At 32.7% G+C, this 15,571-nt stretch overlaps 1 pseudogene; it reads left to right on the top strand.

The window, feature by feature from the left end:
• Positions 1 to 3,505: 3,505 nt before the first annotated feature.
• LOC149033802 (histone-lysine N-methyltransferase SETMAR pseudogene) lies at positions 3,506 to 14,812 on the top strand (annotated as a pseudogene).
• Positions 14,813 to 15,571: the final 759 nt, after the last annotated feature.

Below are 15,571 nucleotides of genomic sequence, written 5' to 3'. Positions count from 1 at the left end.
AACAATTTATTAATGAAAGTAGATGAAGATCTATCGCTGAATTCTCAAATAAACTTATTGTTATCAGTTTACCAAATTTTATACAAAATAGGATAGAAAGAAAAGCAATAGGTACAATAGAGGACTTAATGTCAAAATTAAAACAATTTGATCACTTGAATAATAAGAAAAAAGAAAACAATAAAACAGTACCTTCACATAAACCATGTTCAAATTGTGAAAAGTTAGGATTTCCAAATAGATTCCACCCAGAAAATATGTGTAGAATAAAAGAACAAAAATCAAATAATAAGAGAAATAATAATATTAAAATGGTAAATAATGTAGATTTGGAAGATGCTATAGCAAAATCAGAAGAGGCAAAAAACAAATAGTTGCCCCGCTTATTAAATTACATGTATTGGTGAATGATAAATCTGCTGTTGGCCTGTATCACTCAAGGTATAATATTTCACTAATAAATTATGAATTTTCATACAAAATGAATATGTTAAAAAGTATAATAAATGGGGATGAAAATATTAAAGGAGTAGCAGAAATAGCCAAAGCTGAAGGCACTTTTACGCTTAAAATAAAAATTGGTAATATAGAAAGTAATTTTTCGTTTTTCATAATAAAAAGCAATACTTTTAAAGAAGAATTATTATTAGGTTTGAATTTGATAAAGAAATTTAGGTTATGTCAAAATGAAAATTTAGAGATTACACAAAAAGGTGAAATAAAAAAAGATAAACAAGTAAATCTAAATGTATTACAAAATAATAAAAAACTACCCAACAATATACAAATAATTTTACAAAAATTAGATAAAGTATTTACAAAAACAAAATTTGAAATTGGAATAATAAAGGGGTATGAAGCTACTATAAGATTAAAAGAAAATAAATACATTTCAAGAAAACCATACAGATGCTCATTTCAAGATAAGATTGAAATTGAAAAGCAAATAAGAGAATTATTAAAAGCAGATTTAATTGAAGAGTCATGCAGTCATTATGCAGCTCCAGTAACAATGGTTTATAAAAAAGAAGACGGAATATAATTTCGTTTATGCATAGACTTTACAGATTTAAACAAAATACTTGTTCCTGAAAGTCAGCCATTCCCTAGGATTGACGATTTAAAAATACGTGCTAGAAATTGTAAATATTTCATAAAACTAGATGTAAACTCGGCGTTTTGGTCGATATTGATACGTGAAAAGGACAAGTACAAATTAGCTATTGTGACCCATCAGGGCTATTGGCAATGGAAATGCTTACCATTTGGTTGAAAAACCTCACCGGCAATTTTTCAGAGAATACTATCTAGTGTTTTGAAAAAAAGTAATCTAAGTGATTTTGCTGTGAACTATATAGATGATATTTTAATTCATTCAGAGAACTATGAGGATCATTTAAAACAGGTAAATCTAACTTTACAGACACTTCAGGACCAAGAGGTTTTAAACTAAATTTATCAAAATTTGTATTAGCCAGCAACAAAGTTATTTAACTAGGTCATGAGATAAGTGATAACTATATAAAATGAGTGAATCATAACCTCACTGCTATAAAAGAATTTCCTGTATCATAAACAAAAAAACATATCAGACAATTTTTAGGAAAAAGCACTAAAAGATATATACAATTAATAGTTAATCATTTCACGAGATTTGCTTACATAAGCACATCAAAAACTCAAGTTGCCAAAGATCTCATGAATTTAATTAAAAAAGTAGAAAAAAATGGGAAAATTAAAGCAATTTTACCAGACTCATACTCTGACATAAATTCTGCACAATTTAGGAGTTATGGTAATGATCAAGAGATAAATTTAATATTTACAGCTAGTGACTGTGCATTTTCTAACGGTCTCAATGAAAGAACAAACTAAACCTTAATTAATAGAATGAGATGCAAGATATTTAAAATTAGAAATAAATTGTGGCTAGTAGTAGCGAAGGAATGTATAAAAGATTATAATAACACAATCAAAAACGGGAATTAGCACGAAAAGAACGTAGGCTGGAGCTTAGGGAGGATGAGATTCGTAGATCTGTGAGCGATGATCTTGGCAAGTTCCGGGGATTCGAAAGGACCCGTACTCCTGTAGATTCATTTGTTACAATATCCCGTCGCCTAATATCTCCCGAAGCGGGTCACCTAAACCGGTTCCTGTCCGTAGACGATCGATAACGCCCGGTATCTGGTATCCGAGAACCTATCCCGGGTAAAGTTTGGATTGACTAGGCTTACCCGAAACAGGCATAACTTTTTTTCCTTTGCTCTTTGCCGTGTAAACGACTGTAAGGTCGTGACCGGTTGGGGACTTTTTAAACTTGTTTTTACTTCTCGAGTTTTCCTTTTTACGGAACGAGTAAAGACTGGTGACAGCGGCAACCTGTGACGGACCATTAGTGGACATAACAAGGAAATTAAAACTGGTGCCATACACGGGGTGGGAAATTCCCTTGCCAAAAGGGGGGGATGTAAGTTTGAACGTTCCGCCATACTGTGCTGTCAAGCGCGGTAGGCAAGACTTTACTTCAGAGAAGGAATGGATGGGCTCCTTCCGTTCGTCTCTCCTAGCAGCAGATACAGTGGCTGCGTGGAGCAGGATTCGGACCTGAGTTTGAGATCGAGAGCGAGCATGATGCCATTCCATTCTTGCCAAGATTGATGAACGCAGTCCAGCAGGAAATTGACTGCGCGCGGATACGAACCGGTGATATGCCGACTTCGTCTGATGGGTCTTTGGCCCAAAGTATAGTTACATCGGTGGCAAACTTGTCACCCTCAACGCGTCTGGAATCCTCAGCTAGCCAGTACGCTGAGTATACGATGGATACTGTTGGGAATCTGGTAGTTGCATCTAAAGCACTGCGCTACCTCCAGTATCATAGGGTGTTTAATGAGGGAGCGAACAGCTGGTCTCCCTATGAGTTTGGCGAATTTGCTAATGTGCCTGCGGCTTGGCGCGCAACCGCCAATACTCTGTACGATCAGTCATCTGCCTTGCTGAAGCTAAAGTGCTTCTCAACTGTGGAATATTCACCTGAGATTACGTCTCTGATTTCGAGACTTACATGTACATTGCCCAATGTACAAACGAAAGAATAGAAATAAAGAATAAAGAATTGAAGGAAAAGGAAACATGTTTAGTATCATACAATCGAAACGCTACGGATAAAATGCATCACATGACCGACAAATTTGAAATGATGACAGTAGTTGGGATATTGTTGATCATAAGCTACAACCGGGTACCTCAAATCGCTCACTATTGGTTTCGCTGGAAGGACACAAAGAAAGTTTTTGTCATGTCGAATTGTCATGGCAATGAATTAACTACTACGATTAGAACTCTAAAAGATAGATCTAAAAAGAAGTTCCCCTGCCCGTCAATGGTAGCGTTTTACAACAAGCTCATGGGTGGAGTTGACCTCTCTGACTAACTGGGAACATGCTACGAGGTGGATCGTAAATTCAACAAGTGGTGGAAAAAGGTATTCTACAGATTACCGATGACCTCGATTGTTAATGCTCATATTACTCATCAAGACGTCCCTTACTACCAATCATCGTCATTGTTGCTGAAAGTCTCCAGACATTTGAAAATGCAAGCAAGGAAGTCAATAAACGAAGACACTCTTGCTCCGAAACAATGTCATCGTTATCATCAACAGCGAGATTTTTCAATGTTAGAAACCATTTTCCAGTTGAGGGAAAAACGCGCAGAAGATGTGCATGGTGCGTAAAAATGAAGAAAGAGGCATGCACAAAAATAGTATGCACCTCTTGCAATGTATTATACCATTATACAAGAACTGTTTCCAGCTGTACCACATACTTAAGAAACCAAGACTTTACATACTGTTGCTCCTCTACTGTTTTCAATTTTTAAAATTTTTTACCGTTCTTATTTTATAACTGGTTATTCTGAAAAATGTTTATAAATAAATATGTTAATAAAAATGTTAACGCAAATTTACATGAAAATGTTAATAAAAAAACATTGCCTAAAATAATCATCAAAATGTTAATCAAAATGTTAAGTAAAATGTCAATAAAAATGAGTCCCATTAATGATGAAGCTTGTAAAATCATTGTTGTTGATTGTGCGCTGTTACGGGACGGTAATGCGTCTTCAAGACGTTCGACCTTTTAGGCATAATAGTTATTCTACCTAAAAAATCGCTAGGAGGAGAAATAACTGATCCAGGTAATAGGGCGCACTCGGATCGATTTTTCGCCGTATGGAAAAGGTTAAAGTAAAACCAGATGTAAAGCATTTACGTATGTACGGAAGTAAAGTTTTTGTGAGAAAGCCAGAACAAAAAAGAATGTTAAAATGGGATAAAAAGTCTCAAATTGGTATTTTGATAGGTTATAGTGATTTTGGCTATAGGGTGTTATTAAATGGTAAAAAAGGAGTCGCCAGAAATGTTGAAGTAGGGAAAAACGACGTGTAGTATATTGGACTGTTTAAAGAGAGTGAGAATAAAAGTGAAAATGAAGAACTAGAGAATAGTAAGTGCAAGGATAAAAAGAACGATGAGAATAATATGAGTAAAATAGAAATACCTTGGAGGTCAACGAGAACAACGAAAAGTCCAGAATAAGATACCCAGAAAACGAAGATAATAGAATAGATACTAATAATATATTTGTAAACTTTTGTAGAGTAAGTGTACTTAAATACTTTGAGAAGGCAATGAATACTATTAAAAAAAAAAAAAAAGATAGTAGTATGTTAAAATAGGTATAAAGGAAGATATCTAATGGAAACTAACAACTTGGAAAAGGCATAATTCTTTCGTTTTTGTTTAATGTATGTACATATATATTGCCAGTATAATGTTATATTGATTGTTGATTTATATTGTACAGTATAAATTCAAGGAGCCATGTTGGAATATATGAATATGATACTGTACAGTACCAATAGTATGAGAGAGTGAGAAAGAGTGTGTTATAGATAGCAAAGGTACTTGATCGTGTTGGTCTAGCCTGTAAGATTATGATAGACAAATATATAAATAAAGATATAGAAAATTAAACAGAAGTTATTTATTGTATTTTTTTCCACAAGGATTAAAAAAGAAATATATTTATTAGAAGCTATTTAATGACTTACGATGATCGTTATCACTATTTCTAGCAGTGCACATATTATTACGTTCATTAGAAATGTAGTTATGTACATTCAATCTAATGCCTTTTAGCGTACACGAAATGCACGAACGCATTGTGTTGAACTTTTTGGAACTTCCATAATTTTTTTTCCTGATTATTTTTAAACTTTTTGGTTATAGTTTACGGCATACTTTGTATTATTAAACAGATATATAAAAAATAAAGTCTTCCGGCGATGACATAGCCACGATAATAAGTAAGAAGAGAAAAAGAGATAAACATATAGGATTGAACCTACAAGAGAATGAGACAGAATATAGCTATGTAGTTTTTCCTATTCTCAGTCTCCTCTTTATGCTCTGCTTCGTAGTTATCGCTCCCGATTGTAATGTGTGGGTTTGTGTGTGACTACATGCTACGAAGCGTGAACTTATATCATCTCGATACTAAACCTGTATGTAGATATATAGGAGCGATATAAGGGCAGAATAATAAACAGAGATAAGAAATAACAGAGAATAAAAGAGACAGAAGAATAGAGAAAGACAAAAATAACAGAGATTTCGCGTGTAGGCGACAAAAGAATAAGGTACAAACTAAATCAACGGTCGAAATAAAGACAGAAGGTGTATGGTCAGTCTTTGTAAGTTGTGTAAGTGAGTCTGGAAGGTTTTTGAACGATACTAATGCTTTGTCTATTATATACCTATTTTTTTTAAATATATCTTATTAGTAGGATTAAACTGGGTGTACGTTAACCTCGCACCTCTCCACTAAACCCCATCCTACATGTATATATATATATACGATATACATAAAATAAATATATTAAATAAAAAAAATATATATATATATTTTTATTTAATATATTGTATTTGTTTCTACCTAAGGCTACCGCATTCAGCATTCAGTACTATCGTATAGAGAGATTCTCACACTGTTTTTAAAACATTTTTTCCTTTCTAATTTCAAATAGAATGACCCCTTGAAAATTTTATTACCTTCCTAAAATTTAATGTCTTACAGGATAGTGAAAAAAGTTTTTTGGTAAACTTGAAAAATAAAGAGAAAAAACTATTTACTTATCGACTGTGAGAGTTTCTCACATCGCGTAAAAACCACTATTCGGATGTTTTCGTTTTATTTCGGCTGCCTCCGAAGTTTCTAGCCACCATCTTGAATATATATGTATAAATATACGAGAACCTAGTATTTTACAAGTTGTGTTTACAAGTGTACCAATATTTTTAGATGATAATGACATTTATTACGTCCTCGTACGAAGTAAAATAATTTTTATTTTTATTTTTAGGTATTCTCGTGGTAAAGTATTTCCACAAAATTCCTAGTCAATTTTGAAGAAAAGAACTTTTAAATTTTCCCTTCTTCTTATATTTATATTATGTTTTTTTAAACATAAATGTTTATCAAGTGGCGTTGTAGCGTAAATATACCGTGTTCTTGCTTCTTTCTTCGACGATTAGAGTTCGATTCTTTGTAGGGAAAGTTTTTGGTGGAAAATCCGTGATGAGACATCCGCAATGTCGTCTAGTAAGTTTATTTCGGTATCGGAATTTGAACTTTTGTAATAATATTTGACCGCGTATAAAAGTATGACAAAATAGAGTTGCCAATTTATGATCAAGATATAAAAGTCTTGATCAAAAAATAAAAGCCTAAAGAATTGTAATGATAAAATAAATTCAAGAATAAACAGGATGAATCATAGTTTTGTGTCTTATGAAAATGTGGGCATGTAAAACAGAAGAGTAAAGCAACAAGAAATGTTTTTCTTTCTTTTGTCACCTTGTCATAGTGTGAGTACAAATATATGAAAAAGTGTGTGCGTGCGCGCGTGTATGTGCTTAACCGCAGTGGTTCGTAACCGATGTTCCACGAAATTTTATGAAAGTTCCAGTGTATATTATACCTAATTAGTAAATATATTGTTAAAATCTGCAAAAATAAACAAGCTTAAATATAGCACGAAAATTAACAAAATACAATTTTAGAAAAGAATTAAAAGTTAAAGTTTTACTAATATAATATTTTTAAATTAATGTTTTCTTTTTTGATTTTCTATTTTTATAATTATCTATTTATAATAGATAGATATATAGATAGATATAATAGATAGTTATGTATAATGTATAATCTATAACTTCCGATATTAATAAAAGTTAAATGTTTACGCATATTTTCCTCTTAGTTTTATTATCTTAATCGTCTTAATGATTTTCGTGTCCCGCAAAATTACCTTCTAATCAAAAATGTTCAGTGACTTCGAAAAGGTTAAGAACCACTGGCATAAACGAAAACAACAAAACGATCATAACAGCGAGTGTGAACTTCAAAGAAAAGGAAAGTTAAGAAGAAAGATGATGAAAAAAAATGACAATAGACGATAGAGGGGGTAAAGAAGAGGTAGTTAAATAAGATATTAAAATTCAGCGATCCCACTCGTACGATAATTATCGTACGCGTAAGATAATTTGAGGTCCTGTACGATCCAAAAATCGTGGCGTACGATCCATTTGGAATTTCGAAAACTTGATGACCTTTTTTTTTTTTTTTGTCAACAAATTTTGCAAAGGTGCGTGCACCCCCACCCCAACCCTTACTCCCACCACCACGATCTCCCGGCGAAGGATCGTTCATAGGGTTTTGAACTTGATGAGTAAAAAAAAAAAAAAAGTTGGAACTTGGACACTTTTTCCAACTTTTCCTAAATTTTTCCCGGGGCGTACGATAGTTTTGCGCCCCTGTGTCGATCAAACGAACTAAAGTCTCTGGGATCACTGTTAAAATTGAATCATATTGCGTGTATAATCCGTTTAAAATAAATTAATGTCGACATTCCGAGAGCGTGAAAATCGGACAGAAAAATTATAATTATTATTATTATATATATCTACTATATATATTTATATATAATATTTTATACTTTATATATATAGATGTAAAGGAAGTCTACTTTCTTCCATTTGAATCACTCGCGCATTTATAAGTAAGAAGGTGTAGAAAAGACGTAACGTGTATAGATCAGATTGGATATATAAATAAGAGAGACAAAGGAAAGAAAAGACGTTACGTATACAGATCAGATTGAATATTTAAATAAGACAGATAGTTATTCTTTCACAAAGTAGTTGTTTTGACTGCTTTGGGCAATATAGGTATATTCAAAGTCTTGGTCTTTCTAGTGCTAATAATTTTACGCCAAGCTGCAAGAAGATATTGTGAAACCCTTTAGACCAGAAGATGCAGTTAGTTTTAAGTCTTTTTGTGGGAAGAAGTTTGATAATGAGGATTATAAAATATCATTGCTACCCTCTGTAATATTTTCCAATGATAAAAATGGAAGAATGAAGGTAAATCTATATAAGATGATTTTGAAATTGATAGAGGTAAATCAAAAATAATTTGTTGAATTGATTAATTATACTCACTAGAGAAAATTTTCGTGACTAGTGTGTCGTCAATTGTAATGATGGAATACTATCAAAGAAAAATACATTTGGTATTGAATAGCTATCATAGTGATCAACGTGGTAGGTTTTTAATTCATCTGATAACAAGTTTTATAGAAGACACACAGTTACTAAGATCAGTCCAAAATATTTATTACAAGGTGAAGACACCTGAATACTGCCAAAGGAATTAAGGAAACGGAAAAGAATATAATATTCTAGAAAATGATAGGACAATTGCCTTTGAGAACAGTACCAAGTATCATGATTACAATAAGAAATGATGTGATCAAAACAGAAAGGATTAATAATTAGGTTAAATTACTATATTGTATTTGGGGTATAAAATAATAAAATATTTGATAATTACAGAAAAAAACAGTTCATGTGTTAGTAATACAAAAGAAAACCTCTATCAATTCCTAAATCATCTTATAAAACAACATTCAATGTTATTATTCACACTGTTGTTTCTCAGTTACCTTACCTTTACAATTTCGTTTTAGATTCTCATATAATACTACCTGTGCACTTTGTGACTTATATCAGCTTATATCACGGAGCTTAGATAGAAGGAGCATTTTCACTCGTACCATCGAGTAAATTCTCAAAATGTTCAGCAGCCACGCTGTTTTTTTTTTTTTTGTAAACCCACAATAAATGATTGAATCTATTATTTTGATTTATTCACTTTAACTTTTGATGTTTGCTAAGCTTTAGAGATTACCTCGTTTTCATCAATGATTCTAAGAGCTCTATTGCGGTAACATTTGATCCTTTTGGTGGCGTAACCAAAAAATAAGAGTACAGTAACCTAAGTACTTGCAAAAAAATTATGGGATCTGGTTATTCATTGCATCCACAAGAATTTCGGACAATTCCAAAAAACTGCTGTAATAGATCGCAAACATAATAACTGTTAATATAAACTCCAATGTGACTGTTTCATCAAAAATTCCATAAATTTGATTATAAATACTTACTTCCAGCTTGTCTTGATTGAGACGAGCAGTAATCAAATAATCAAAATTGCATTTGTCGTGTAAAAAATTCAATAAATCGATTGTTCCTTTTAAAGGTCTTTTGAATCCTGTTAAAGTGCTTTTAGTAATAGCAAGATAGGTATTTCCAGAGTTACAATTGTAGTCTATCTTTTGCTTTTTTTTCAATTTAGATCGATTACTTTCCTCTTCAGCTTTAGCTTCCTATTCTGTTAAATACATTATGAATTTAATAATAGAATTTAATAATAACCTACAGGATAAAAATCAAGCAGTCTTAAAAACCGTATTTAAATAGTAAAATTTAATGTAATAATGCAAAATGTATAGTTGTTACAGATGTAGTTATATTAAAAAAATTGTAAAAGAAATGTAAAGAAATGCACAAAAATCATAATAAAAAATTAGCAGATTACAATCAAGCTCTCAAGAATTTCTCCCTCTCAGCATTCATTTGAATTAATTAAGTGTAATATCTATCCAAATGAATTTACATAACAAATATCTGTTAATATATAAATAAATACCTTATCAATGAAATATTAAACATTAAAACATCATATAAGCTAAGCTTAGTCTTGCTATTATTGATGTTTCAAGGATATGAAGTGTCAGATCAGTGAGTAGGTAGGTGCGTGTATGAATCTTCTTCCTCTAGCAAGTTTTTTTTTTTACTTACTCGATTGGTCAAAAAGAGAAAAAAGATTTGGAAGCAATCATATCTATTTTGTTCATTGGCAGTTTATCTGATCCTTGTATCTACAATGCCCGTTCAAGTTTTCACTATGATGCAAATTTATTTTCATGAGCATTATCATTAGTACCGTAGCTTTCTCGTCAGGCATTCTTCATGAGGTTTTAAAGCCTTTGCTGCAGTGCGAGAAGACATCGCCTTAAATAAATTGTTAACTTACCCAATCTTACCCAAAACGATAGCCCTTTAAGGATTTTGGTGTGAAAGCATTTTAACCCCTTGCCATGCTTTAACGAGTCTGACTCATGATGAAAATTTAGGCCCAAACATAAATATGACGAGCCAGGCTCGTGAATAGATCGTCGGGGCAAACGTAAACATCACGAGCCTGGGTCGTGATTGAATGATAGTTTCTATCAGTACGCCACCAGAGTTAGTCACGAGTCTCATAATTGCTGTTACAAAGTAGTTTATATTATCATATTGAAATTTAATAATAAACCCTTACAAAATGCAAAATAAAAGAGGTTTAAGTGAAAGCAGTGATAATGAATCTAGTAATAGTGATGTTCTTTCGCTAACCAGAAAGCGTCCAAAGCGTATGATTATAGAAGATAGTAGTAAACAAGCAGGCACGACGAGTCAATCATGGATTTGGCAGGAGAAAAAAACACATTAATAGTTTGGACATATTCTGAGACTCATGATATAAAAGCGTCTGTTCTTACTAATTTAAGGGGACACGTCACCTTCGAGTGTAAAAAAAAGCGGTTTATTTGTGAATTTTTTTTTGCAGCCAGTTTTATTAATATCAATAAAAATTTGTGGTATATGTAAGTTATATATCTGAACTATATTCACAATTTTTTGTATGTAAAAATATGTTAAATTGTGTTGTCTGTGGCCACTTTTCTAAGAGTCCAAAAAAAAAGGTGATTTTCGGTTGCCCTCACTGGACAAAATTGGTTCATCAGAAACAAAAAAACTGTGTGTTATCCTTTAGTAGAGATGTTGGCGCAGGAAATGAACGAAAGGAAATTTTAGTTTTTTTAATTTTTCTCAAAATAGTCGACTTTTTGCGAAAAAATTGGAATTTTTGCAGAAAAATCACAGAGTTTAAAAAAAAAAATTAGCATTTTTTCGAAAAATCTTTTCGTTTATTCCCTATATACGTGTATCTAGTATTACTGTACAAAATTGGGTAAGGATCGGATAAATGGTCTGGACGCAGCGAGGGCAACCGTTTTAAAACGCGAATAGGAGAAATTAACGTTTAAAGTTTTGATAACTTACTTTGAGCCCTACGGCGCGCTACGTTTAAACTACTACAGTTTCGTAAATAATGCGCGAATCTTTACCAAAATTTGAAGAAATATTTTTGAAATAATATTCTTTCAGAAAATAAAAAAAGATCGATTTTTTTGTTGACGTGTCCCCTTAAGAACTATTTTCTATTATATTTGATAACAAACTGTGGCATATAATTATTACGGAAACAAATCGGTTCGCATACCAAGAAATGAACGACGAGTGTAAAAGACGGATAGTGGACGACAATTGGTATCCTGTTACCTTAGATGAAATAAAGGCCTACTATGCATTATGTATTTTGATGAGTCAAGTAAAAAAATCAAATATACAACAGTATTGGACTACAAGAGCAGTATTAGAAACGCCAATATTTCGAAAAATAATGCAATTTAAGAGATTTCGGCAAAATTTCGAGATTTTTACACTTCTTTAATAATGAAACTTCTGATAGAAATGACCAAATTCGAAAGGTAAGACCTATCATCAACCTCTGGAATGAAAAATTTAAAGAAATTTACACACCCAGTGAATATATCAGCATTGACGAATACTTGATGAAATATAAAGGGCGTTTAGCATACAAACAATACAATCCGTCGAAAAGAGCTCGATTTGGATTAAAAATTTATAAATTGTGCGAGGCAAGCACCGGTTTCTGTCATAAATTCAAAATATATACCGGCCAGGATAAAATTAATATAAATGATAGTGCGTCGCACAACATTGTGATGGATTTGTCAAAATCAACAATAAGCAAGGGATATACTTTGTTTCTGGACAACTGGTACTCTTCACCCGACCTTTTTTTTAAATTAAACCAGAAAAGGACAAATGTTATCGGGACAGTACGCAAAAATAGAAAAAATATGCCAGGGGATATTCAAAAGCCTGTTTTGAAAAAAGTTGAATTTGTATGGAGGAGTTGCAATAATTTGATAGCTCTGAGATGGAATGACAAGCGCGACGTGTATATGATATCAACGAAACACGAAAGTGTAGAGATGGTTGAGCAGTGACACAAAAAATTTCAGAAAGTAATGAAGCCTAATTGTATCGTGGAATATAACACAGGTATGGGTGCAGTTGATCATCAAGATCAGATGTTGTCGTGTTTCCCAATCATAAGAAATGTTATCAAAGGATACCAAAAGCTTTTCTTTTTCATGTCAGATATGGCCCTATTGAATACCTATATTATGCATAAAATTATGCACGGTCGAAAAAAGGAGAGTTATGTTCAATACTGAGTAAAAATAACAGAAACAATTTTACAAAATGTCCGATTACCGGACTACAAAACGCGTGGAAAATCTATATCTATATCTATATATTGGACTCACTTCCCAAAAACAATCGATTCGACAGCTCGAAAAAAGCACCTAACAAGGATGTGCAAAGTTTGTTATAAGCATAAAATACGAAGCGAAACGAAGTGGGAGTGTGCGAAATGTGAAGTAGCTTTACATCTGCCAGAGTGTTTTAGGAAGTATCATACCAAGGAGGATTTTTAGACTTGTTAGTATTTTCTTATAGATATTGATTCAAGGCGAATATTTATTACAATTGAAGTTTTATTTTTAGCCGTAGTATTATTACATTCCTTGGAACAAACCCACAGTTGAAGATGCAAGGATTTATGTTGAACTATTAAACTGTTTTATTGAATTCCTGAAAAATAATTTTGTAGCTGTTATCGATTACAAAATATAATATAGTATAATAATTATAATGTAATGAATCGATTGCAAATAAATACAAAAGGTATTAGAGTTTATTTCCACAACAGCAGTATCGTGCAAAAGTGTCTATATCAGAGGCATTTACATTTCGGCTCGTATTGTGACCTTTCTCGCGCATCAGTCTGATCTGTTTACCACGCGTTGACGCCTAACACTTGGGCCCGAGTTTCGTCGAGTTAAATGGCACGGCAAGGGGTTAACAAGTGAGGAAAGTCAAACATAAACAATAGTAGCCTAAACGTATCATGCGAATTAGTGCAACTGATTTTTTGGTCTTTATACTAATAATTTTCCATGCGTTACGGATCCACTGAACACCATCTTAAATGATTACATCTACCTTTATACCCACATTTTCTAATTAAATGATACAATCGATAATTAGTTTATGTAAAATCTATTTTGTTACTGCAGTTTTATTTAAAATGTATCCCAATACTTGAACCCATGAACAACGGAAAGGTTGATACATGAAAATTAGTGCATGGTCAGCTCTTTCATCTATTAAATACTGAGGAGTATAATCATCTAAATTGACAAAACCGTTGAACTCCATTGTTTTAGTATTTCATTTTATCGCTTCACTTAAAAGAAATTTCATCAATTAATAAAGTACCTGCTAAAATAATAAATATAGAAAAATAAATATAAAAACTTTAAAGACAATTAAATCAGTTACTCAAAATGGAATGACTATTCTACAGTATTTAAAGCAGCAAACAAAGCCTTTTCAGCCTATGATAAGCGGTTGAGTTAAAATGTAATAGATTTTAATATCATGTAATTGTGTTCATTTGATTAGTTTTTTAAAACAACTACTCGTAGCAATGACAAACTGAATATTATTAGCTCTGTTGCAATATAATTGTGTATCAATGAGTTTTGAGAATCTCAATTTATCGTTACGTACGATGAAAAATGGATCATGTACGATAATCGTAAGCGTTTATCACAATGGTTGGACACAGATGAACTACCAAAACACTGTCCGAAACGAGATATCCACCAAAAGAAGCTGATGGTCAATGTTTGGTGGGGTCTAACTCAGGTATCATCCACCACAGCTTTATGGAACCTGGCCAATCGATCACGGCGGATGTCTACTGTTATCAACTAGACGAAATGATGAGAAATCGTGCGATTAAACAGCCAAAATTAGTTAATCGGATGACTCTAATTCTCCTGCACGACAACGCTCGATCACATGCCGCACGAATGACCGTGTCAAAGCTACAAGAGTTGAAGTAGGAAACTTTCCGTCACCCACCGTACTCGCCAGACATTGCCCCCACTGACTATCATTTCTTTCCAAAATTTAAACAACATTTTATCTGGAAAAAAACTCAATTCTACACAGGCTGTCAAAATGACGTTTCAAGAGTTCATCGACTCCCGTGATTCTGGCTTCTACAGCAAAGGAATAAATGAGCTATGTTATGGCCTAAATTCCTCAACTAAGAGTCTTCTGGCAATTTTGTAGATGCTATGAAATGGAGAATAAAGGGTTAGGTTAAGATGTAAAATAAGACACGTGATTGAGCCAATAAAAAATGCGCAGCTTTATGGGCTCGTCAGGTAAAAGCCTTGTGACATAAAAACCCTGGATGATATTTAACCCTTTCGCTACGAGTGTCGCCTATAGACGACATCCGCGCGACGACCTGTGTCTATGAGTGTCGCTTATAGACGACGTCAGTTTGATACCACTTGACCATGAGCGCCGCGATGTTTTTATCTTTAGGCATACTGCACATCGATAGCATTTGTCTCATTCTCTGGTTGATTCGTATTTGTTTAAAACAAGTGAAATATTAGCATCTTATTTTATTGGAGCAATCGGGCAAGAATCACGTTCCAGTCTCGTTCAAGCTGTCAGTGGCTAATATTCAACCGTCCTGAAGTAATCCAAGTATAGGTATATCTTGAAACCAAAATATATATATTTGAAAATATATATATATATATCTGTACGTCCAAACAAGTTTTTTCTTTATTCTATTCAAGAACAAACTGTTTATATTGTACAAAAGTACAATACAAGTTCCTTGAATCATTAAAAGAAATTGGATAGCAGCTGTTAGCTAAGTTTCCAAGGTTTGCAACATTTATTTGAAAATTTTACTTGGGGCTTTGTTTAGTTTATTTTATAAGATCATTTGTACCTCCCATATTAGTATGGCACAAAGACGGTCGAAAAGAATTAAATCCTGTAATAGCTTAATTGATTCAAGCAGTGACT

Source organism: Polistes dominula, unplaced genomic scaffold, assembly GCF_049000335.1.
Source record: "Polistes dominula isolate Pdom_NZ unplaced genomic scaffold, Pdom_raw_medaka contig_286, whole genome shotgun sequence".
In the NCBI taxonomy this organism is placed as follows: Eukaryota; Metazoa; Arthropoda; class Insecta; order Hymenoptera; family Vespidae; genus Polistes; species Polistes dominula.
This window is presented reverse-complemented; position numbering and strand designations above follow the sequence as displayed.